General features: G+C 47.0%; 1 long non-coding RNA gene and 1 pseudogene across 3 annotated transcripts in view; both read left to right on the top strand.

Annotated features, from left to right (window-relative positions):
- The first annotated feature begins 252 nt into the window (after positions 1–252).
- LOC103792864 (uncharacterized) overlaps positions 253–23,272 on the top strand; it is a 49,731-nt gene continuing 26,711 nt past the window's right edge. For all 3 annotated transcript variants that reach the window (XR_013536343.1, XR_013536344.1, XR_013536342.1), the window contains exon 1: positions 253–496. This is a non-coding gene — a long non-coding RNA (uncharacterized LOC103792864). The remainder of the gene's footprint in view (positions 497–23,272) is intronic.
- LOC144582854 (GTP-binding nuclear protein Ran-like) lies at positions 6,667–7,498 on the top strand (annotated as a pseudogene).

Raw genomic sequence — 23,272 nt, forward strand, 5'->3', positions numbered from 1 at the left:
CACTGCTGCAGAAGACCTGGCATTCTGCCTCCCTGTGGAGTCAGACTTTGGCCCACTGCAGTGTTTGCCATTGTGGGGACATCAGTTGCTGATGGGCGGAATGAATGTGGAGGAAGTTGGCTTCACTAAGGCAGGGAATGAATGGCCACCACTGCTTTTGTGCCAAAGGACTGAGCCTCCCTGGGAGAGTGGACAAGAACAGGCTGGAGGAGGGGTGCCCTTCATCATCTCGTGAGCATCTGGGCCAAGTTCAGGGCTGGTGCTCTGGTTCGCATAGATTCAGCTGGTGGCACAGAGATCTGTGAGCTTGCTTTTGCGGGACTGTAATGATACATAAAAGCAGCACGAGGTGCTCCTGACTGTGGATTAATTTGGAGATGACTTTCTCTGTTGAAGAGTGGCAAGACTCTTGCAAGTTCGTAAAAATACACTTGTTTGGTTTGAGAATAAAAAGCAGTGGCTGAAGAACCAATCTGCTATGGGCAAGGCTTCTCTGGTAAGTTAAACAAATTCAGGCTGGGATTTAGAGGAATTTGTGCTCATGTAAGCATGAGGGCATGCCAAAGGAAAAACTTTAGTATGCAAACTTATTACCGGGAGGCGATTAAGAAACACAGATACTTGTGTTGATTTGACAGATCTGGAGCAGTTACTGTCTGCTGCAAAGGTTGCCACTACAGATGCCATTATGATTTCTGTTTGACTGTGGCCACCAAGACTAAATGGGGGAACCTCGGAATTACAAAAGCATGGAGGAAGGGAGGGAACTTTTGCAGCTCACGAATAATCTTGTAAATGGAAGAGCCCGTTTTACCCTCCAAAAAGGAATAAAAAACTTGAGTTTATATGAGAAGTGTTAAAAATATATTTCCCCTATACCTTTGCCTTCTGGTTAACTCTGTTTTAAAATTGTAATTTAAAGCAAAATTAAAAGTAAGCCAGGGTTGTGGGGGCATGGAGTGGAATCCAGGTACCTGAGCCCCACTTCCCAAGATGTGGACTTAGCTGGTCTGGGATAGATCCTAAATTCAGAATTTCTAACAAGCTCCCAAGTATGCTGATGCTGCTGGTCTGCACATCATACCTGGGATAGCACTGAGTGAGATGTTAATTTTCCATTTCTGAAGGTATTGAGCAGAGAACGGTTCTCAAATTTGGCTGCAATAGAGTCAACTAAGGAGCTTTAAAAAAGCCCTAGACCAGCAACAGCAGAAAGTCTTGTAAAAGCAAGCTCACGTATCTCTGCACCATCAGCTAAATCTATCTCAAAGAGAGCACCAGCCCTGAACTCGGCCCAGATGCTCACAAGATGATGCGGGCTGTGGGGTCCAGGCATCTGTATCTTTAATAGCTTCCCATATAGTTCGGTGTGTAGCCAAGGCGAAGAACTGCTGCTCCAGGAGAAAATCATGTGGGGCAACTGTAACCAAAGGTCATAGTCATCACGAGGTGTCTGAATCACTTTGGAGACCACTTCCCGTCCTATCGTGAAATTCACAGATTGTATTATCTATTTACGCATCATTTAAAAAAAAGTTATTTCTGTAATATAAAGAAGAAACAGAGAAGTTGAAAAAAGTAACTTTTGGTAAATATATATATATATATATGTACACATTATATATGTATGTATATCTGATAGGTAAATGCTTGAGCACGAGTTCTCTAGAAGACATAATAAAGTATCCAGGTGTTTGTCCCGTGAGAACGTGACCCTGACGGCCCCAGATCCAGGCCAAGCCTGGAGCATAGGACCAGCCACTCAGGCATTACTGGCTTGGTGTCCTGGTGCCTTGGTTTTCCATATTGGTGAAAAACGCTCAGGTAATTTCTGGACACCACAACACACCTTGACTGATGCTGGGTTCCTGCATATTCTGCTCATACTAAACCAAGCAATAGTGCTCTGTGATTACATGTCAGAGAGTGAGGGTCTAGGGTAGGTAATTATCAGCTGGTTGTTCACCAACATGCATTTATACTCAATTCTGAGCATTTCAGAGATTCTAGCTTCCCCGTTCCTCCCCCAAAGGCGAGGATGTCTCCACTGTCATTGAGCCATCACACACGGCACCCTCGGGTGACTCAGGGCTCCCTGTTCCACTCGTGGAACACTGACGCGGAATAAGGACTGAAGGTGAGCTCACTGAAACGCACTCGAGGCCACTTTCACCTTCCACACGGGGCAGCGTCCCGCAGACCAGGCCGGTGGGCGAAACTGTGGTTTCCCACCCCAGATGGCTGCAGGAGCCCGCAGCCATCAAGGGGTGGAGAGAGAAGGGCTGCGGGCTTCCAGCCAAGCTTTACCCTCACTGAAGGTCTGGGTTCAGGTCCCACTCCCCGAGCGTGAAAAGGGACCCTTGTAGAAGAGATAAAGGAGCTTCCTTCACATCTCTTGCACTCGCCCCCTCCCTCAAAGATAATCCTGGGAAACATTTAGCGATCTCCAGTGCCCTCTAGTGGCAGATACTTGTCATGCCAGGCACCAAAATATGGTTAATTTAATTTTTGTTCTTTAAAAACCCACACAAGCCCATGCAGGTTTATATATTAACAACCTCAAGCTTTCCTGCATTTCCTTTTATCATCCAAATCTTGCTACACCCCTAGATAATATTTACATTTTTTTCTATGCATTTACAAATGATACATATGTATATTATATATATATTTGTTTCTATAGGTTACATAGAGATGTAAACATGTAGAAATATATGTGTGTACATATAAAGTGTATGACTTATATATAAAAAAATATATTTTGTATGGAATATATGTATATATATTTTATGTTTACAAATATAAAAATATTTTAAAACTATATTAATATATAAAAATATGATACATTTAATTATATATTTATACATGTTTATATAAAGTTTATGTTTATATTGATAATATGTTTTTATGTACTGTATAAAGTCTGAAATATATTGTATAAGGTTTATTTTTATTTATTTATTTTGTGATTCAGGGTCTTGCTGTGTTGCCCAGGCTGGAATGTAATGGCACCGTTCACTGCAGCCTCGACCTTCTGGGCTCAAGGGATTCACTTACCTCAGCCTCACAAGTGGCGAGGACTACAGGCACGAGTTACTATGCCTGGCTAATTTTTTGTAGAGACAGGGTCTCCCTGCAATGCTCAGGCTGGTCTTGAGCTACTGGGTTCAGGTGATCCTCCCATCTTAGCCTCCCAGAGTGCTAGAATTACAGGTGTGAGCCGCACGCCCGGCCTGAGGTTTTTAAACGCAAAAGTGATGGGACTGTTTAGCTGCTGCAGAGCTCTGTGCAGTGTGAAAATACCTTGATTTGTTTGACTTCTCTCCCCTACAGATGGAGGTTTAAATGGCTTTCATTTATCTTCCATTACAAGAATACTTTGCACATGCATGTGAGTTTTTCTATAAGAAACACTTCCAGCTTTTCAGTTAAGTCAGAGACTCAAACCTGAAATGCAAAAGCTTGTAAATCTGTGAGGTGTTATCATCCCGCCAAAGGAATGAGGTGAGGGGAAGTTGTATAAACTTGGAACGGAAAAAAAAAAGGCTGGACATGGGGGAGGGGTGGGGAGTGGGGGGATCGTTTTCACGCGAAGCTGTATTCAGGCCCTGGGGTTTTTGTTTTTATATTTATTTAGAAAATAGATCAAACTTTTATCTGGTTCAAAATTCAACAAGAGAAAGGTGTTAGAGCTCATATTCCTTATCCTTCTGTCTTCCAGCGGCACAGCCCTCCGCAGAGCCAGCCAAAGTCATCAGCGTCCTCTGTATCCTTCCAGAGACAGTTCAGGCATAAGCAAAAAAAAAAAAAAAAAAAAAAAAAAATCTTTCTCTTTCTCATTTTCCCTTCAAAACCCACCAATAATTGTATATGATATACATAGCCTGCCCCTTTTTCTCATTAAATAGCGGGAGATTGTGCCATTATGAAGAATGGCATTCCCTCCATTCCCTTTGCCTGGCATTCCATTATGTGAATGAGCCAGTCCCCACCTGAAGGACACTTGGTTGGTTCCAATCTTTACTATGACAACAGTGCCACGGTGAGTCGCCTTGTACAACTGCCATTATGCACATGTGCGGGGACACATGGAGGATGCAGTGCTGGCAGCGGAATTCCTGGCTCAGAGGGTTTTTGAAACGAGCCACAGGATGCCGTCTGCGGAAGCCTTGCCAGTTTGTATTCTTGCGTGGTCGGCCTCACCTCTACCAGCACCAGAGTCATCGAGTGTTGTGTTATTTGAGAATTGGATAAGCAAAAAGTGGTATCTCAGGGCGCTTTATGGGACATGCTAAAGTATGCGTGCAGCCAAATATCTTTTCGAACACTGATAAGGGGCCCTGGAGTTTTAATGCCTTTCCTTAGAGGAATCTTGGGTGCTGGTCTTACCGACTCAGGGCCTCTTCCTCAATCTGCATCGCCTTAGCTGATCCCAGCGCACTTCAGGGCATTATGTGGATTTGGGTTTTCTCATCCTGCTCTCCTTTCTTTGGGAGTGGCCTCTGAGGCTGTGGTCTTCCCATTCTCCTTGCTTTCTGCCTATCCCTGTCTCAGCCACGCCATCCCACTCCTGTTCAAAAGCCACGTGCATGAGCCATTCCAGAGGGACCTCACTTTGCTGAAAGGAATGTGATAAGGGGCCTGGGTGTTGTGCTCCTCCCTCAGTAGGCTCTTGTGCTCTGGCTCCCAGTCTATGACCTGCGATCCCCTCATATCCCATGTGCGTGACCTCTCCATCCAATAACACAAACAATTCTCAAACAGCCATGTGATCTGGATGCCCCCAGGCATGCCCTGCACTTCCCAGCTTTACCTCCTGGCCTGTGCTGCCCCTCTGCCTGTGATGGCCTCCTTGAGTCCGGCAAGGGTGCGTGGCCGCCTGCTCCAGCAGGTCAATCCTCAGGCCCGTGAACTTGCCCTACCCACGCTCCTGTGGGACCGTCTTGTAGGTGGTGGCCACAGCAGGAATCGTTTCCCAGACTCTCATTTCTCCTGAAAATTGTGTCATCAAACTTCAGCACTTCTTAAACAGTTAAAAAGAAAATTAACATGCAAAATTAACAGAAGAAAGGGGAAGAAGGAGAAAATGCATTCTGTCCCAAAGCCGTTCTTAACCATTTTCAGAATGATTTCCTATTTTTTAAAGCTTTAGGCAAAAAGTACAATTTTATTGATATTTGTATCTTGCCATTTCATATTCAATGCAATTCAATGTGTAGAAGCGGCCTCGGTGTCACTAAGTGATAGTTAGTCTTCCCACCCACTGAGTGCATGGACCCAGAACAGAATGGGGCCCTGAGCCGAGTTTCCATCCGCGGCAGACATGCTCTTCAGCAACTCCACCTTCGGCTGCTATTATCTCTCTGTCCTGGCTTCCTCTAGTGCCCCAGGGAAAAAGACCCATCACATTTTGGAGGGAAATAAAGAAATGAAACTAAAGACCTATTTGATTTTGGCCTTTCGTTGATGGGTAATAACCTTGATAGCACAGGCATTTTTCCAGGCTGGAGGGCAGTGGTGCCACCATAGCTCACGCATTCCTCCAATACCTGGGCTCAAGCGGTCCTCCTGCCTCAGCCTCCTGAGTTGCCTGGTTACTTAAAAAAGAATATTTTGTAAAGACAGGGGCCTCGGGCTGGTCTCGAACTCCTAGCCTCAGGAGATCCCTTCTGCCTTGGTCTCCCAAAGTGTTAGGATTATAGGCCTGAGCCACTACACCTGGCCCAGGAATTCACTTCTTTTTAAAAAGAGGTGGGATGAGTTTCTGGGGGGAAGCTAGCTTTCACCTGCCTTCCTGCTACCTGGGAGGTGCTGTTTATGAATTCAGGATTCATCTGTCCACACTGACGATTGTCTTAGCTTGTGAGGTTATTGAAACACAGTCATTATAGATAGAAAACTTTCCCCAATGGCCCCTCGAGACAGGTTGAATAATGTCATTTAATCTCTATACCCTCCCTCTGCAGTGCGCATGGTCACTCTTTCTTTTAATGATGAGACAACAGAAGATAAGTTCATAGAAAGATGGAAACTTGGTCTCAGGAGTGGGGCTCAGGGCCCTGTTCTGTTCTGGGTAAGAGGGTGGGAAGACCACTAATTCTCCACTACTTAGTGTCACTGTGGCAGCTTTTACACACTGAATTGCAGGGAATATGAAATAACAAGATACAAATGTTAATAAAATTATAACTTTCTGCATAAAGCTTAAAATAATGCGAAATCACTCAAAAATGGTCAAGAACAGCTTTGGAGCAGATTGTACTTCCTCTTCCCTCCCTCCCTCCCTCCCTTCCTTCCTGGAGAGATTGTTATAGGGAGGCCTACGGGCATGTGGCCTAACTTTAGCTCTGGAGGCAAATGCTATGTGGGGGCTTGCAGGAGGCAGCACTGTGCTTGCTGGAGTGCAGCTCTAACTTGAGTTGGGTTTGCATCCAGCTGCTGCTTGGCCCAGGGAAGTCTCCAGCCGCTGCTTGGCCCAGGGAAGTCTCCAGCCACTGCTTGGCCCAGGGAAGTCTCCAGCCACTGCTTGGCCCAGGGAAGTCTCCAGTTGCTGCTTGGCCCAGGGAAGTCTCCAGCTGCTGCTTGGCCCAGGGAAGTCTCCAGCCGCTGCTTGGAAACCAACAAAAACAGCTGCGAGCGCATTGGAGTTGTGCCTCCGCCATCTTTCCAGCCTCAGTCAGATGGGCATGGAGACGCTTCTGGAAGGAATGCCACGACGCCTGCCCAGGGGGAGCCCCAGGTCCAGTTCCAACTTCTATTGGTTGGTGATGGTGGTACTGGAGAAATGACCTTTGTGAAACATCATTTGTCTGGTGAATTTGGGAAGAAAGAAGTAGGTAGCCACCTTGGGTGCTCAGGTTCATCCCCTAGAGTGCCACCCAACAGAGGACCTGTTAAGTTCGGTGTATGGGACACAGCCGGCCAGGAGAGATTTGGTGGACTGAGAGACGGCTGTTATATCCACGCCCAGTGTGCCGTCGTAGCGTTTGATGCAACACCCAGAGTTACTTACAAGCATGTGTCTACCTGGCATGGAGATCTGGTACGAGTGTGTGAACACAACCTCATCGTGTTATGTGGCAACAAAGTGGACACTAAGGATAGGAAAGTGAAGGCGGAATCCAATGTTTTCCACCAAAAGAGGAATCTTCATACTACCACATTTCTGCCAAAAGTAACTATGGTTTTGAAAGCCCTTCCTCTGACTTTCTAGGAAGCTCATTGGAGACCCTAATTTGGGATTTGTTGCTGCACCTGCTCTCACCCCACTGGAGGTTGCCATGGACCCAGCTTTGGCAGTGCAGTGTGAACACAACTTAGAGGCTGCTCGGACAACTGCTGTCCTGGGTGAGGATGATGACCTATGAGAAGGAAGCAGGAGCCCAGCATTTGATAGGCAGCTGTCCTGTGACATCAGCGGTGCAGCGTGTGTGCCACCTCATTATTACCTAGCTAAGCGGAACAGGTGCTTCATCTGTGGGGTGCTGAAGGAGGTGAGTGGGCCTTGGAGTGAATGTGGCAGCTTAAAAAATACCTTCAGTGCCGGGCATGGTGGCTCACGCCTATAATCCCAGCACTTTGGGAGGCCGAGGCAGGTGGATCACCTGCGGTTGGGTGTTCGAAACCAGCCTGACCAACATGGAGAAACCACGTCTCTACTAAAAATACAAAATTAGCTGGATGTGGTGGCGCGTGCCTGTAATCCCAGCTACTCGGGAGGCTGAGGCAGGAGAATCACTTGAACCTGGGAGGCGGAGGTTGTGATGAGCTGAGATAGCGCCATTGCACTGCAGCCTGGGCAACAAGAGTGAAACTACGTCTCAAAAAAAAAAAAAAAAAAAAAAGCCTTCATTGTTTGGACCTGCTTACTTATCTGTTCTGGAGCATAACTGATTCCTTGACTTTCAAATATAAGACTCCCACAGTCACATCACAATATTCAGTGCAGAAATTTTGAGTTATTGTCGTTCCCATTCCTTTTTGGTTAGAATTAGGATAAAGTTGTATTTCAAATATCTGAAAAAAACAAACAACAATAACAACAACAACACAGTAGTGAGTTCCAGAAGCACTGGAGTAAGACGGTGACTTGGTGACAAAAGCCTTTCTGGAGGAGAGGGAAACACTTCCATTTGATTATCAGCGAAATCTGGTGGCCACTGAAACCACTTCCCATTACCTTGGGTGGGGAAGGCAGATACTTAGCTTCACGTGCCCAGCGGGCAGCATTCTGCAATGGAAGACGTAGCTTCACAGTATGTCCACTCCTTCAGGACTCTGTGCTGCACATCGACTCTGACGTGAATGGCATTCTTCCTCCCTGGCATTGTGCAGTGCCCACCCTGGGCAACTGTGCACTCCAGCCCTGGATAGGTTGATTTGTTCAAGGAAGGCTGTTTGCTAGTAGGTATACAGAGAGAATGCATTTTATATGTAGAGTTAGTGTCTTTGAGAAAGAGAAAGTGGAAAAAGCCTGAAGATGCAAAAAGCCGTCTCTTCACTCTGGGACCTCTCCCTCCCCCAGACACTGAGTGCTTCTGTGGTAGCTCTAATCTGAGGCTCCTTGTAGGAAAAAAGACCTGGTTCGTCAGACTCCATCCATGGAAGAAGGGAATACTGGTCATGGGGAAGTGGGCTCTGCACGGGGTTCCAGACACAGCCAAAAAAAAAAAAAAAAAAAGCCTGCCATAGGTAGGACTGGGAAAAGGGGGCTCAGTCAAAGGGTAGGGCGGCCTCAAAGTTGACCCCAAGGCTGGGATCTGGGAGATACTTCTGTTCCCCTCTGCACCCAGTGTCAGAAGAAACCGTTCATCTGCCTTAACTCTTTCACTGAATCATCCCTGCAACTTGGCACCCCTGAAACCACACAGAGAAATCACTCCTGCTCTAAACCCTTTCTTGGTGGCCCCTCTGTGGCAGCAGTGACTTAGAGCCTTAGCAGTGGTGGTAGTTGTGTTTATGAAGCTGCCACAAACACTGAATTAGTAGATGCTGAATCACTGCTCCTAGGAGAAGCACAGAGTTAGGTTCCTGCTTGCTTCTGGTCATGCTTTGTAAGCTGATCAGTACATGACCTCGTTCTACATATGCTTCTGTTGACAGATGCCTTGTCTGGGGTATAGTGTGAATCATTAGCACTGAACTCAGGACCAGCAACACTGTGGCTGAGGCCTGAAGGAAGTTTTTCTAGCACAATGATTTCCTCCGTTAGGCGCCTCACAGCCTCTCATGCCTGAGAACTCCAGCCATCGCTGTTGCACAATGTCTAGGGCTATTATAAATGTGAAATCAGGCCGGGCGAGGTGGCTCACGCCTGTAATCCCAGCACTTTGGGAGGCCGAGGCAGGTGGATCACGAGGTCAACAGATCGAGACCATCCTGGTCAACATGGTGAAACCCCGTCTCTACTAAAGATACAAAAAATTAGCTGGGCATGGTGGTGCACCCCTGTAATCCCAGCTACTCAGGAGGCTGAGGCAGGAGAATTGCCTGAACCCAGGAGGCGGAGGTTGTGGTGAGCCGAGATCGCGCCATTGCACTCCAGCCTGGATAACAAGAGCGAAACTCTGTCTCAAAAAAAAAAAAAATGTGAAATCACCAAAGAAACCTCTCGAAAATGTGAAAACTATGGCACTAAATAGACCATGACAAGGACGCTTGTTTGCAGTATGAGAACTGGCACCAGGAGGGAGGATGTCATCTTGTTCTTCCCCAGCACTGGACAACTCGAATTTCTCTCCATTCTGCTGGTGCCTTTGAGTGACCAGGAATTGCTGGGAATACTGATTTTTGGGGTGACAAATAAATTGTATTGAATAGCTGAATTTGCAAATACGGAATCTGCGAATAATAAGGGTTGTCTATATCTTCCGTTAATTGCTATTTAAAAACCATGTCCTTTTCCAATTTGTCCATTCACTGCGGTCCCAGGTCTCAAAAGTGATTCCTTCCAGGGGTCAGGTGGACAGTGCAAGCGTCTGGTGGTGACTCAGGTGGAACAGGGGCCACTGGCCTTGTCCAAAGGAGGCAGCAGCTCCTCCCCTCCCATAAGCCTTGTGGGGCATGGGGCCCATAGTTTCCACTTGGGAGGGGCCCACAGTGGTATCTGTGTCAGGGTGGCCAGGGATGTCTCTGGAAGAAGGGGTTGCGGACTGAGCTTTTCTGTTTACTTGGAGGGTGGATTGAGGGTGCTGAAGGGCACTGAGGCAGGGCGTCCAGGGCCTCCCCTGTCTCCCCATAGTGCTACCTCTGGGACTTCATTTTGTCAGAGTTCCTGATATTTCATGAGAAAGCTGGAAATCCAGTTTTTATTTTTAATCAGAAATGTCAGGATTTAAAAATATAAGCAACTAACTAAACAATTAAAAAACCCTGACCATTGTGCAAGCCAAATGAAATAGGCACAGTCAACACAAGGCTGCTGTGTTCCCAGGTGCCTGGACAGCTGGGATACAGGCGAGGGGCCAAGGCAGGGGCAGGAGACCCGCTTGCCCACGGCCTGTGCATTCCGCATGTTGGTGCTTGGACCCATTAACTGACTGCCACGTATTTCTGTTTGAAGAAAGTCCTGCTACTCTGCGTGAGTCGTGTCTATACTGAGAGCAGTGTCGAGCTGATGTCGGTTACAAAGTTTGCCTTCAGTGGGCAATTATAACAGTTCACATGAATTGAATTAACAATATTTTTATATCTGAGGCTACACAAACCTAAAGGAAATGTGACTTCTACAGAGAGAATGAAGATGTTCCTAGCACTTTCAAATATATCGAGCATTTCTTCAGTGAATGTATTTTTTTATCTTGTGCATCTTGTGTATGAAAGCTTTCTGTGAGGTTGTGTTCATGAAAACAAATGCCTTTTTTTCCTTTTCCTAATAAAAGCAGGATAATGAAAGATAAGGATAAGGTTACACTATGGCTACAGTCGTTGTCAACAAGCCTTTTGAGATTGTCTTTTTCTGTTGATATCGGTTAATGAATTGGAGTTTTCCACTGAGCTCACAGAAGGTAGCTTTTCAGATCTGGGAGCAGATAATCAGAGAGACACTTTTTCCATGCAGCATGTTGAAGGGCATCGTTTGGTCTTGTGGCTACACCAACTCCGTCTGGTCCAGCACCTATCTTACTAATTACCACAGGTGGACCTTTGACCCATGGAGGCAAACAAGGCTTTGGGGCACTTCGTGACCGCCTTGGGACCCTTCAGAAGTGATGTGGCGCCAATCTGGGAGCCGTTTGGGTGATAATGATTCTCCAATCATTATCTCCAATTTTACGTGGACCAGCAACATGACCCAAGGCATCAGGGACACCAGAAAGGACACTTCTTATGCAGCTTGAGATGTGAGTAGAGAGCAAAAGAGATTTCAAAGATGAGCACCGCTGTTCTCTCGATGTGATAAAGTGTCTTCTGGGTGACAGCGGTATATCCTTATGCAGGATTGCACTTAAGCTTCGTATGTTTGGAAAGTAACAATCTGTTCTGTGCTCACTATGGACCCAGTGTGGGCCTAGGTGTTTTATGAGTGCAGGGCCTCATTCATGTCATGCTTTCAGTGATTGGGAGAGGCAGGAGTGGTACTTGCCCCCATTTCATAGGGGAGGAGACTGAGGTCTTTGAACAAGTGAAGAATCCAGCTGGGACTCCCGAGCTCAAGTCTGTGGATCCCAAAGCTTGTGCTTGTAGAGGCTCAAGAGAAGACAGAGCTCGCAGTGGCTTGGACACGGCAGGGACTCATTTCATCTATCTTTTCTCAAGACATGGGTCGGGGGAGTCATCAGGCTGATAGAGCGTTTGACGAAAGTTCAGAGAACTTTAGCCTGGTTAGCAGCGTGCTTGCAATCACCTTGTAGGGTTTGCCTTAACTCATGGAGATTATTGCAAATTCATTACCAATGTAAAAAAAAACTAAGCCCATCAGTGATCAGTGCCAGGGAGGGCCATTGTAGATGACTGCTCCATTAATCATGCCTGAGTAGGGAGAGTCGCTGTCATTTTCCTTTTTCTCTTGTTTCTATGAAGCTCCTCACCTTCCTGTCTCAGCCAGATGCTTCATCAACCCCATCTCCTCCCAGTTCCTTGGGAAACTTACCAGATCTTTTTTCTTTTTGCTTTTGAATTGTCTTTTTCTGTCACCTGGACCCTTCCTGTTTTCTTTTTCACCAATGTTGTAAAGTTGAAAGAATTGTACAGAGAAAATCACACCCAGATGCCACACCTGGCATTTGCTTTATGTGCTTAATCACACATCTGCTCTTCCGTTCGTCCTTCTAGTCATGCACCGCGATTTAACAAATGCGTTTCACAGTGGGTTGCATACATGACACACTCTCTTCCTCAACACTTCAGAGGGCACATCGCTGACCAGATTTCAAGATTCATCTTTGTTTCTTTTTCTGTTAAGTACAAATTTACAGTGAAATGCATAATTCTCACATGTACCATTGGGCAAGTTTCCCCCATTAGCTTTCAATACATCTGCAAATCTCTTCTCTTAAAAAATCAAACCAAATCTGCCCTCACTTCAGGCCCATTCAGCTACTGCCCCATGTTGCTCCTCCTCAGTTCCAATCAGACGTTTTGTAAGCCTTGTCCCCGTTTCTTCCCTCCAGCCTCTCCCTGCACCCATCTGGCCCCTTCCCTAACCCTTCTGCCATCTTCACTGAGGTTACCAATTCCTTCTGTGTCTCCAAATCAAGGAACATTGTCCAGTCGTCACTGTCTTTCGCTCCTGGTGGCACCTCAAGCTCCTTTTCTAGGGAGTCACGCCCTTGCCTGACTTGCACGGTGTCACGCGCCCTGGGCTTTCTCCCAGCCCTCTGGCTACATTCCTTTTCTTATTTGAACTCTCCTTTGCCATTTTATTCTCTGGAATTAAGTATTGGAATTGCTTAGGGCTCATTAATTCCATACTTTTTTCCTGACTCCAAACTTGTACCGACACGACCTCATCCTCTTCTGGTTTCAGTTTCCACCCCCACACACATGACCCTCACATGTGCATGCTGCCTGGCATCTCCCCTGGAGCTCAAGGCCTGTATTCCAGCCCCCAGCGCCCCTTCTTGGATGGCCAGAAGCACCTAGCCTGTTCACGTTCCAAAACCTGACTCAATCTTTCCTCTTCACACTTGTTTGCTGTCTTAGTCCATTTTGTGTGGCTAGAACGGAATATCTGAGGCTGGGTAATTTATTAAGAGAAAAAACGTTTGTTTGGCTCACGATTCTGATGGTTGGAAAGTTCATGACTGGGTCCCTGCATCTGGTGAGGGCCTCAGGCCGCTTCCACTCAGGGTGAAAGGAGAACCCCAGCTCTCAGAGATCACTGGTGAGAGAGGAAGCAAGAGAGAGTGGGGAGGTGCCAGGCTCTTCTTAACAAGCAGCTCTTGCTGGAACTCACTCTCATGGGAGGGCATTAATCTATTCATGGGGGATCTACCCCATGACCCCAAACCCCCCACTAGCCCCCACTTCCCAACATTGACACACTGAGATCAGCGTTCGGCAGGAGACTTGCTGGGAACAAGCCATATTCAAACTACAGCCTCCTCCTCCAGGGTCCCCCCAGCACAGAGTGAGGTGTTACCATTAACCAGGGGGCATCGCTGGCCCCTCCTCCCCTAGATCTAATTCACTGCCAAATTGTATTGATTTTGCTTCTCACAATTACCTCTTGAGGCCGCCTTCTGCTTCTCTCCACTGCGGTAGTCATGATTCATACCTAGCTGGGCCTCCCACTCTCTTGACACCCTCCCAGCATGCATTTTTCACCCAGCAGTTAGAGTTCTGTTCTCAGAACACGAGCCTGGTCCTGGCACTCCCCTGCCTAAACCCCACAGTGGCTTTCCAATGCTTTCTGTCTTTTCAGGGATTGCAAGGATCTTCTGGGTCAGGCCCCTGCCCACCTCTTCAGGCCCCCTCCCCACCTCCAACCCTAAAGCTCTCTGCTCTCCCACCTTGCCAGCCTGTCACACCTTGGTCCCTCCCACCGCTGTCCTCTGCCCACACTCTTTCCTCTGCAGGAAGCCCTTGCCCCTCCCCTTGCCTGCCCAGGCCTCCCCATATACACAACTTGCCCTCTAAATGCCTCCCCGATGTTATGTGTCTCATGACGCCACATGGCTCTCCTTGCAGATACTTAGCATGGCCACAGTTCTGCATTTCACTGTGGGCATCTTTGAGTAACGTCCTCTTCCTCATGGAAGCTTCGTAATTGTATTTTTTTCCTTTGCGTTTATTTGGTCTTCAACCTAGTGAAATGCCTGACACATATTAGACACACGACCGTTTGCTGACTGAATACATGAAATTTCATCCTTTACATATTTCTAATTTTTTAATGGAAGGCAATTAATGTTAGTCAAGGTACCAAAATTGGAGAATTAGTATAATAGCTGTGGCTCAGATTTTAAAAAATATTTTCATAAATCTGGGGGATCTAATTCCTTGGGCAGGAAACAAAGGCTCACTCATGTCACCTCAGTTTTTAAAAAAATTTGGACAGTGGTCATACGCTATGTGGCTTACAGAGCAGGGGCAGGAGACCTGGAGCCTGGACCCTGAGAATCATGTGGCTATTAAGGGTGAATGCCTCCTGGTCATGCTGTTTGTCTTGTTTGCAGAATAGGACAGAAACATGCCCTTGGAGTGTCCAGGACTCGTGAGAATGGGATATTTGTGTGTTTCTGCAAAATGGTACAAGATAAAATCATGTTAGTCTACTGGAGAACGGGTGATCACGTTCAGGATCAGGATTCCACCAAATTTTCCTTTTCTGTCTTGCAAAGGGCAGGACACCACCCCTTGGGCCGTAGTGGGGAGAGGCTGCTCTATTGGGTCCTCCTGCTTTGGAGACTTGAGAACTGGGCCGAATCAGTGTCACTTATTATTGTTAATGTTGTGATGATTGGTATTTCAGTAGGACTGGCTCTCTGTAAGCTTCAACCATCCCATCAGGCTCAGTGGCCTGCAAAAGCTTGGCCATGATGCTCCGGCTGAAGGGAGCTTTGGTCCCCGCTTCCAGGGAGCTCAGCGGGACTGCACCTCCATCCGAAAACACGGGGAGCCGGTAACCCAGCGGGTGGGCTCTCCGGAGGCTGCAAACCCAGCAGTTCTGGGAGTCGGCTTTCTCCTTTCCTTGTTGTGGAAACTTCACCAGCTGCTTCATGGGGGAGGTTAATTAATGCAATTAACAACAAATGCCGTAATTGCAGATGTTTAGAGAGACACTTTACTATTATTATTGTTATTATTGTTTTGTGTGCAACTCTCAGCACACTTGGATATCTCTTTATTAAAGCAAATAAAACCGTAATTAGGTGCAGCCCAATTCAAACAGCAGCAGCAGCTTGGAGCAGGAAACCATAATTCAAGAATAAGAGGCGTTCTCGACAAATATTATGTAGTCTGCCTAGTAACTGGTTGTGTGCCAGGGTGCTGTGAGCCGCTTCAGGAGAGCTCTTACCTGCTTTCTCTAAAGCCTGGACAGACAGGGGAGGCCGGGTTGAAGGAGACAGGCCATGGGGAGTCAGGGCCATGCTGGCAGCCCTCTTAGAGAACAGGCTCTTGAATCAGCCATGGGCCAGGGAGCCTGTATTCCAGGAGCCTTTGATCAGAAGCTGGGAATTACACAGGAGCTGGGAGTTCAGGGAAAGGAAAAGGAAGACAGTTTATTGCTCTTCAATTGTGGTTTTGGAGGATTAGAAGAAAGGAACCAGAGATCAGGCCAGCGTCTCAAGGTGCAACAATGGAGCAAACACACATTCTGGGCCTTGTCCATGGATCAAGGCCTTGACTGTGAAGTCTTTAGCTGTGTTTCCCGATTGCACAGAAGGCGTATAGTGTGCAGTTGTGTGCGTCGATATGCTAATGATGCGTCGATATGCTAATGATGCGCCCATATGCTAATGATGCGTCGATATGCTAATGATGGCCTCTTTAAGTGAAATTAATGCCAGGACTGTGTGCTTAGAGCAGCCCTTCATTATTCCCTGTGATATGAAGATGTGTTGGAGATTCTTCCCGGCCTCTCAGTGACACTCTTCATACAAAATTTATCTCTTTTATGGGTTTGAAGCTCTTTCAGATACATATCAAAGACCTTTCCATGCCTCTACCCTGCATAATATATTCTGCAACAGCTTATAATAAATCATCCTCCTTCCCTGACTGGTTAGCAGTGAGCAAACATGGCTATTGCTGGCACCAAAAGGATGCGAGATCCTCATATTTAGTGCTTTGCCTCTTGTGTTACTGCTGTCTGTCCTTCCATCTTCCCCCGGGAGCCCCACAATATGACAAGGGGCTGGACTCACCCCCAGTGGTATTCTGATTTTAAAACCATTGTCTGGGTTGATGATACAGAAAATGTAACATGCTGTTCTTTCATGCTGAAAGAATCTTTTCCTCTCATTTGCCTTATTTTCTGATTTCACAAATAGATGTGGTACCCGTGCCCACTATATTTCCAAGGAACTTAGGTTGACAAGGGTGACCATATTGATTATTGCTTCTGAGCTGAGCATAGATGGGCTTTGTTGCTCTTGTTGAGGAGAGAAATCAAACAGAACAAAGGAAAACATTGTCCAGAATGGTGGTCTCCGGGCCAGGAGCTGCACCACGCTGCTGGCTGCTAACATGGGAGGTGGATCTCACTCTAACTCGGGTGACTTGGGAGAAAGTCTCCCTCAGAGAGGTTCCCTGTGTGGGCACAGAGGAATCAGGCTTTCCAGTGCTCATGGGTCAGTGGGGCTCTGTGTGTGTAGTGTGAGTGGTGGAGTAGAAGGATAGGTGTTTTGCTTTTTTTTGCTGAAAGAAACAGAATTTGGTTTTGGTGGGGTTATTCCCAAAGGCCAATGTGTGTTAGAGGAAATGCACTCTGTGATGGATGTGGCTAGAAGCACCGCCCTTCCTCACCCAAGTTTGTTGCTTCTTCTGTAGAAATTTTTTTTTTTTGAGATGGAGTTTCGCTCTTGTTACCCAGGCTGGAGTGCAATGGCGCGATCTTGGCTCACCGCAACCTCCACCTCCTGGGTTCAGGCAATTCTCCTGCCTCAGCCTCCTGAGTAGCTGGGATTACAGGCACACGCTACCATGCCCAGCTAATGTTTTGTATTTTTAGTAGAGACGGGGGTTTCACCATGTTGACTGGGATGGTCTCGATCTTTTGACCTCGTGATCCACCCGCCTCAGCCTCCCAAAGTGCTGGGATTACAGGCTTGAGCCACCGTGCCCGGCCTCTTCTGTAGAAATGTATAGCTGGAGAGATGGTTGCATGGAATAAACTGGACACTTTTCGGCTTTCCTCGCAGCTAGCTGTGGCCATTGAGGTTGACCAAAGATGAAGTAAAACTCGCAGTCACGCAGCTAGAAAAACAACAGAGGCAATATTTGAACCCATATCTGTTTGACTCCAAAACCAGTGATCTTTCTTGTCTCCTTTCATTCTCTTAAAGGATGGAGAATTTCAATCAGGTAGTTTTTAGAATTTCCAGAGAATAAAGAATACACTTAACAAAAATGGCTTATTCTAAATTTATAGTATTATTAATAACTACAGATAATCTATTAGATAGATAACATCTGCTACTATACATCAACAGATAAAAACAAAGCATTGAGACAATTACTGAATGGTTTCTCATAAATTTTTAAAGTATTTTGATTAGGTTTATTGAGGTACGATTTACGTACAACAGAATCTGTGGACTTTCAGTGCATAGTTTGATGAATTTGGCAAATGTACATAGTCATTTATTGTAACCATCCTCGCCATAAAGACATAGGATATTTCCATTACCCCAATAGCTCTCCAGGCTGCTGTGTATTCAACCCTTCCTTGCAACTCTCCAATAGCTCTCCAGGCTGCTGTGTATTCAACCCTTCCTTGCAGCTCTGGCACATGGACACTGACCTGCTTTCCAGGACTATTGTTTTGCCTTTTCTAGAATCTCACATATATGAATTAACTCTTGCTTTCCGAATATTATATTGGTGCAGTTTTTGTTAGAAGGCTGTTTTGCTGTAGAAAGTTTGGGGTTCTCCTTCATAGCACTGCATATTGAAGTTATGTAGACCAACTAGCTATTGTTTTACAGACTCAGGTCAGTGTTCTTTCCCCCTATTGCAGAGGGAATGGGATTTACATTGTGAGCAGCCCTACAGAAATGGCCATGCGCTTCCTCAGAGCCACTCTGTCGGTTACCTGAACTAAGTCACCAGAATTTATTGATGACACTTGTGAGTAGGTGAACTGTTTACACACTTAAAGGAGAATGTTTGATATTTGTGTAGAATACATGGAAGTGTCCAAGTCAGAGCAGGTTAATTGAACGCACACAGTCGTTGGAAGGTGGGCCAAGGATGCTTCCGACAGTGCCATGACTTCCCCAAAGTCTGAGCCCCCCCGCTAAGTTAGCACATGTCTTGTAGATCTGAAAAAATGCAGCATTGTCTCCTGCAGTTCTCACTAGAGCCAGGCCTGCAAAGTCAGGCACCTCTGCAGTCAGCCGTGTTGGCTATTATTCTTAGAGTCCTATGGACAGCACCGAAGTCTTGGCTACAAATGCCAGTAATGGCTGAACTCCCTCAGACGCCTCCCTACATCTGCGTCGTGCTGACTTATAACCCTTGAGTAGGTAGGGCTAAGAGAACAACTTCTGTTTCAGGGTATTTCAGTCTGGATTTCCTCAGAAGCAGACCCTGAGGAAAACATTTGAGTGATGATCTGGATAGGCATCCTCAGGGAATGGGGTAGTGCAAGAGGGAAGGGAAGCCAGCTACATTGGCAACTGGAGTGCAGTTCCTCTAGGAAACTCGGGGAGATGGTGGCGAGCTCGCAAGGAAGAGGCGAAGAAGCTGAGGTCCTCATGCTCCCCCTCCCTGTCTGTGGCTGGCTGAGGGTTGTGTCCAGCTGCATGGGATCACCAGGACTCCTGGCTACCCTGTGAGCCCCGGTGGTCAGCACATCCCAGAGTACACGGGAAGCGGCCTTTGGAGTGCAAGAGCAGCACTGAGGGGCTTGGGCAGAGCACCTGCAGGGACTGCCATGCAGACTATACCAGGTTCCCTTCTTCATGCACTGCCTAAACCCTGCCTACCCTCCCCGCACCTGCCATACGCATGTGCTGCTCAGCAGTTTGCACTGGGCCATCACCCGTTAGCATCTCACCATTATGGCTTTTTCTAGAAGACTTCTAGGAGCTGCCTTCATCACGCCTCCATAGCCATCAGATCTCATCTAAGCACCTTTGCTCAGAAAGCCTTGCCCTGGCATCCTGGCGAGCACAAGTCCCCCTGCTACATGCTGAGGGGCATTGGTGGACAGGCCTGTCCAGCGCTCCTCAAGAGGCTTTTCGGCAGAAAAACCACATTTTCCAGACTTCCGTGGCGTGGGCTTCTGGAGGTCGTTGGGAAGTGTCTCTGTAGTGCAGGTGGAGTGGAGCCAGCCTTCTGTTTTTTCCACTTTGTGCTTTCTGCATTCCCGTGCATTTTGTCAGGTGGACATGGAGATGTGCGGTTGTTTTGTGGTTCTTTTCCAGCAGTCAGGTTTTGTAGTGTCAAGAGGTCAAGGGAAGGGAAGGGGAGGGGAGGGAAAAGGGAAGGGGAGGGGAGGGGAGGGGAAGGGAGGGGAGGGAAAAGGGGAGGGGAGGGAAGGGGAGGGAAAAGGGAAGAGGAGGGAAAAGGGAAGGGGAGGGAAAAGGGAAGAGGAGGGGAGGGGAAGGGAGGGAAAGGGAGGGGAGGGAAAAGGGGAGGGGAGGGGAGGGGAAGGGAGGGAAAGGGAGGGGAGGGAAAAGGGGAGGGGAGGGGAGGGGAGGGAAAAGGGACAGGGAAGGGGAGGGAAGAGAAAATGGAAGTGGAGGAGAGGGGAGGGAAAAGGGAAGGGGAGGGGAGGGAAAAGGGAAGGGGAGGGGAGGGAAAAGGGATGGGGAAGGGGAGGGAAGGGAAAATGGAAGGGGAGGGGAGGGGAGGGTAAAGGGAAGGGGAGGGGAGGGGAGGGAAAAGGGAAGGGGAGGGGAGGGGAGAGAAAAGGGAAGGGGAGGGGAGGGGAGGGAAAAGGGAAGGGGAGGGGAGGGGAGGGAAAAGGGAAGGGGAGGGGAAGGGAGGGGAGGGGAGGGAAAAGGGATGGGGAAGGGGAGGGAAGGGAAAATGGAAGGGGAGGGGAGAAAAGGGGAGGGGAGGGGAGGGGAAAGGGAAGGGAAGGGGAGGAAAGGGAAAAAGGAAGGGAAGGGGAGGGAAGGGAAAAGGGAAGGGGAGGGGAGGGGAGGGGAGGGAAAAGGGGAGGGAGGGTCACTTAGTATTTTGCTCTTGTGTATCTATCTGGCATGCTGCGGTTTAGACCAATAGTTGGGATGATGACGGTTTCCTTATACTGATCTTTGGATCACAGTGAAGGTGGTGTGTTCCCGGAGCCTCTCAATTCTCTGTCTCCCAGATGGTCTCATGGTCAGTGGTTGTCCTTGAGGAACAGGCCCTGGAATTGCTGAGAGTCACTGGAAGTCTAGCCTAGAGTCTGCTCCTCCAGCTCTTCCAAAGATTTTGTAAGCCCTCAGTCCATCGATTAAATACTGTCTGCTAAAAATAAGATATGATGGCTTATGTCTCCTAAAATTGAACTTTGGTGGATATATCTCATTGCAACAATACTTTTTTGTATTTTGTATTTGTTTTTTTTTTTAATTAACACATAATAACTGTACATATTTATGGGTACAATATAATGTTTTGATGCATGTATTCATTGTATAATGATCAAATCAGGGTAATTAGCATATCTATCACTTCAAGCATTTATAATTTCTTTGTGGTGAGAAAAGAAATACAAGGGGTCTTGAATTCAGAAGGTCCCATGATGATGGACTGATACCAGCTTTAGCTAGTGTAATAACTTTGGGCAGTGGTTCTCAACCAGGGGTGACTGTCCCCCAGGAGACATTTGGGAATATCTGGAAACTTGGATCATCATAACTGGGAAAGGTGCTTTTAGCATTGAGTGGATAGAGGACGGAGACACTGCTTGGCGTCCTATAGCGCACAGGACAGCACCAACAGTAACCAGTTACCAGCCCGAACTGTCAGTGGTGCTGAGGTTAAGAAACTGGGATTTATGGATTTCTTTCTTTCTTTTTTTTGAGACAGGATTTCACTTCCGTTGCTCAGGCTGGAATGCAGTGGCATGATCTCGGCTTACTTCAGCCTCGATTTACTGAGCTCAGGTGATCCTTCCAGCTCAGCCTCCCAAGTAGCTGAGACTACAGGTGCACATCACCACACCTGGCTAATTTTTTGTATTTTTAGTGGAGACGAGGTTTAGCCCGGTTGCTCAGGCTGGTCTCAAACTTTTGGGCTCAAGTGATCTACCTGCCTTGGCCTTTCAAAGTGCTAGGATTTGGCCAGTCACTGTGGCTCACACCTGTAATCCCAGCACTTTGGGAGGCTGAGGCAGGTGGATCACCTGAGGTCAGGAGTTCAAGACCAGCCTGGCTAACATAGTGAAACCCTGTCTCTACAAAAAATTAGCCAGGCATGGTGGTGGGCACAGTAAGCCAGCTACTGAGGAGGCTGAGGCAGGAGAATCGCTTGAACCCAGGAGGCGGAGGTTGCGGTGAGATGAGATTTTGGCATTGAACTCCATCACTCTCGGGCAACGAGAGTGAAACTCCAACTCAAAAAAAAAATGTTAGGATTACAGGCATGAGTCACCATACATGAGTGGTTTTCTTAAACTATATCAAATAGTGTACAGGCTCTCTGGGAGAGCAGAGAGCTTGGTGAAATGTACAAGCACAATCCAGACTGCTCCAGGAATCACCCTGATGCTACCATCCTGTGGCTTTAAGGACTAGATGCAAGAATCCCTCCTGGGCAGGGGCGTGATGATTGATCCTTACCATGCAGAGAAAGACATGGAGGTAGGCTCGTCTTGATGGAAGCTCGGGTCTGTTCTAGTCCATGCTTTCCTGCACTCCCACACCCTTCCTTTTGTAGGAAAATCACTAATAACCTGACTGAGTGACTTGTAAGTTCTAGCAAGTAATAGAATGGCAGTTGTCTCTTTTATCCAGATTGGTAATACTCTGAATGATTTTATGACTCAAGGTAGTCATTTTGTCTAGACTTATTTGTGTGTGTGTGTGAGCATGTTATATATTTATGTACACATAGGCTATTTATTTAATTTTCAAGTAATTCAAGAATATGTTATCATCATAGAAAGCATTGGACAATAAAGAAGTACACAGAGAAAAAAGTGAAAATCCCATTTGAACCTGTCTCCCTCTTCACTTGCAATCCCACTGCCCTTCACAAAGGTATCTGCTGCTACATCCTGATGTGTATTCTAGATATTTGGCGTGCATATATTTTCTGTGAGTTTACACACACAAATATGCGTGTAGAAAAGGCATGGTCTTGTTGTGAGGAGTTGTCTGATTCTTGTGGTCATAAGTGTGATTTTGTAACTTCCTTTCTTCATTCCCCTGGCTGACTTGTTTTTTCTTTTAACTTGATGTGTCTTGAAGAACTTTATAGTGAAAAATGTCTGGCTTCACCTCATCCTGTTGGCTGCTGCCTAAGTGTGGCTTGGGACAGATGTGTTGCTTTCAGGCAACTGTAGGCTGGTGATCACAAGCTCCCAACCTGCTGGGGTTAAAACTGTGGCTTTACCAATTTGTATATGTGTAACCTGGGCACCTTAGTTAGCTTTCCTGTTGCCTAGTTTTCTCATGTATGCCCTGGTTCTTATGGTGGATCACGAGGTCAAGAGATCAAGACCATCCTGGCCAATATAGTGAAACCCCATCTCTACTAAAATATAAAAAATTAGCTGGGCGTGGTGGTGCATGTCTGTAGTCCCAGGTGCTTGGGAGGCTGAGGCAGGAGAATTGCTTGAACCCGGGAGGCGGAGTTTGCAGTGAGTGGAGATCGCGCCACTGCACTCCAGCCTGGCGCCTGGCGACAAAACAAGACTCTGTCTCAAAAAAAAAAAAAAGTGAGCTTGTGGAAGTCATCCACTTCGAACAGATTAACTAGATGTGCTTATATTGTAGACGCCATCTACCATGTTTTCCCCAGGTCTTGACATGAGAAGGGATGCAGGTTGAATTGCACTGAAACCTCATGTGTTCTTTTCTAAAATTTTATTTTCCCTAGCAAAAGAATGCTAGGCAGATCTAGTTGAAACCCAGGTTTTAAACATTCCTAGCTCAAGAAATTATATTTTACATAGTTTCCCAGAAATTTTTCATTCACGACCTACTGGCTACAGGCAGGATATCAG

Source organism: Callithrix jacchus, chromosome 5 (assembly GCF_049354715.1).
Source record: "Callithrix jacchus isolate 240 chromosome 5, calJac240_pri, whole genome shotgun sequence".
NCBI lineage: Eukaryota > Metazoa > Chordata > Mammalia > Primates > Cebidae > Callithrix > Callithrix jacchus.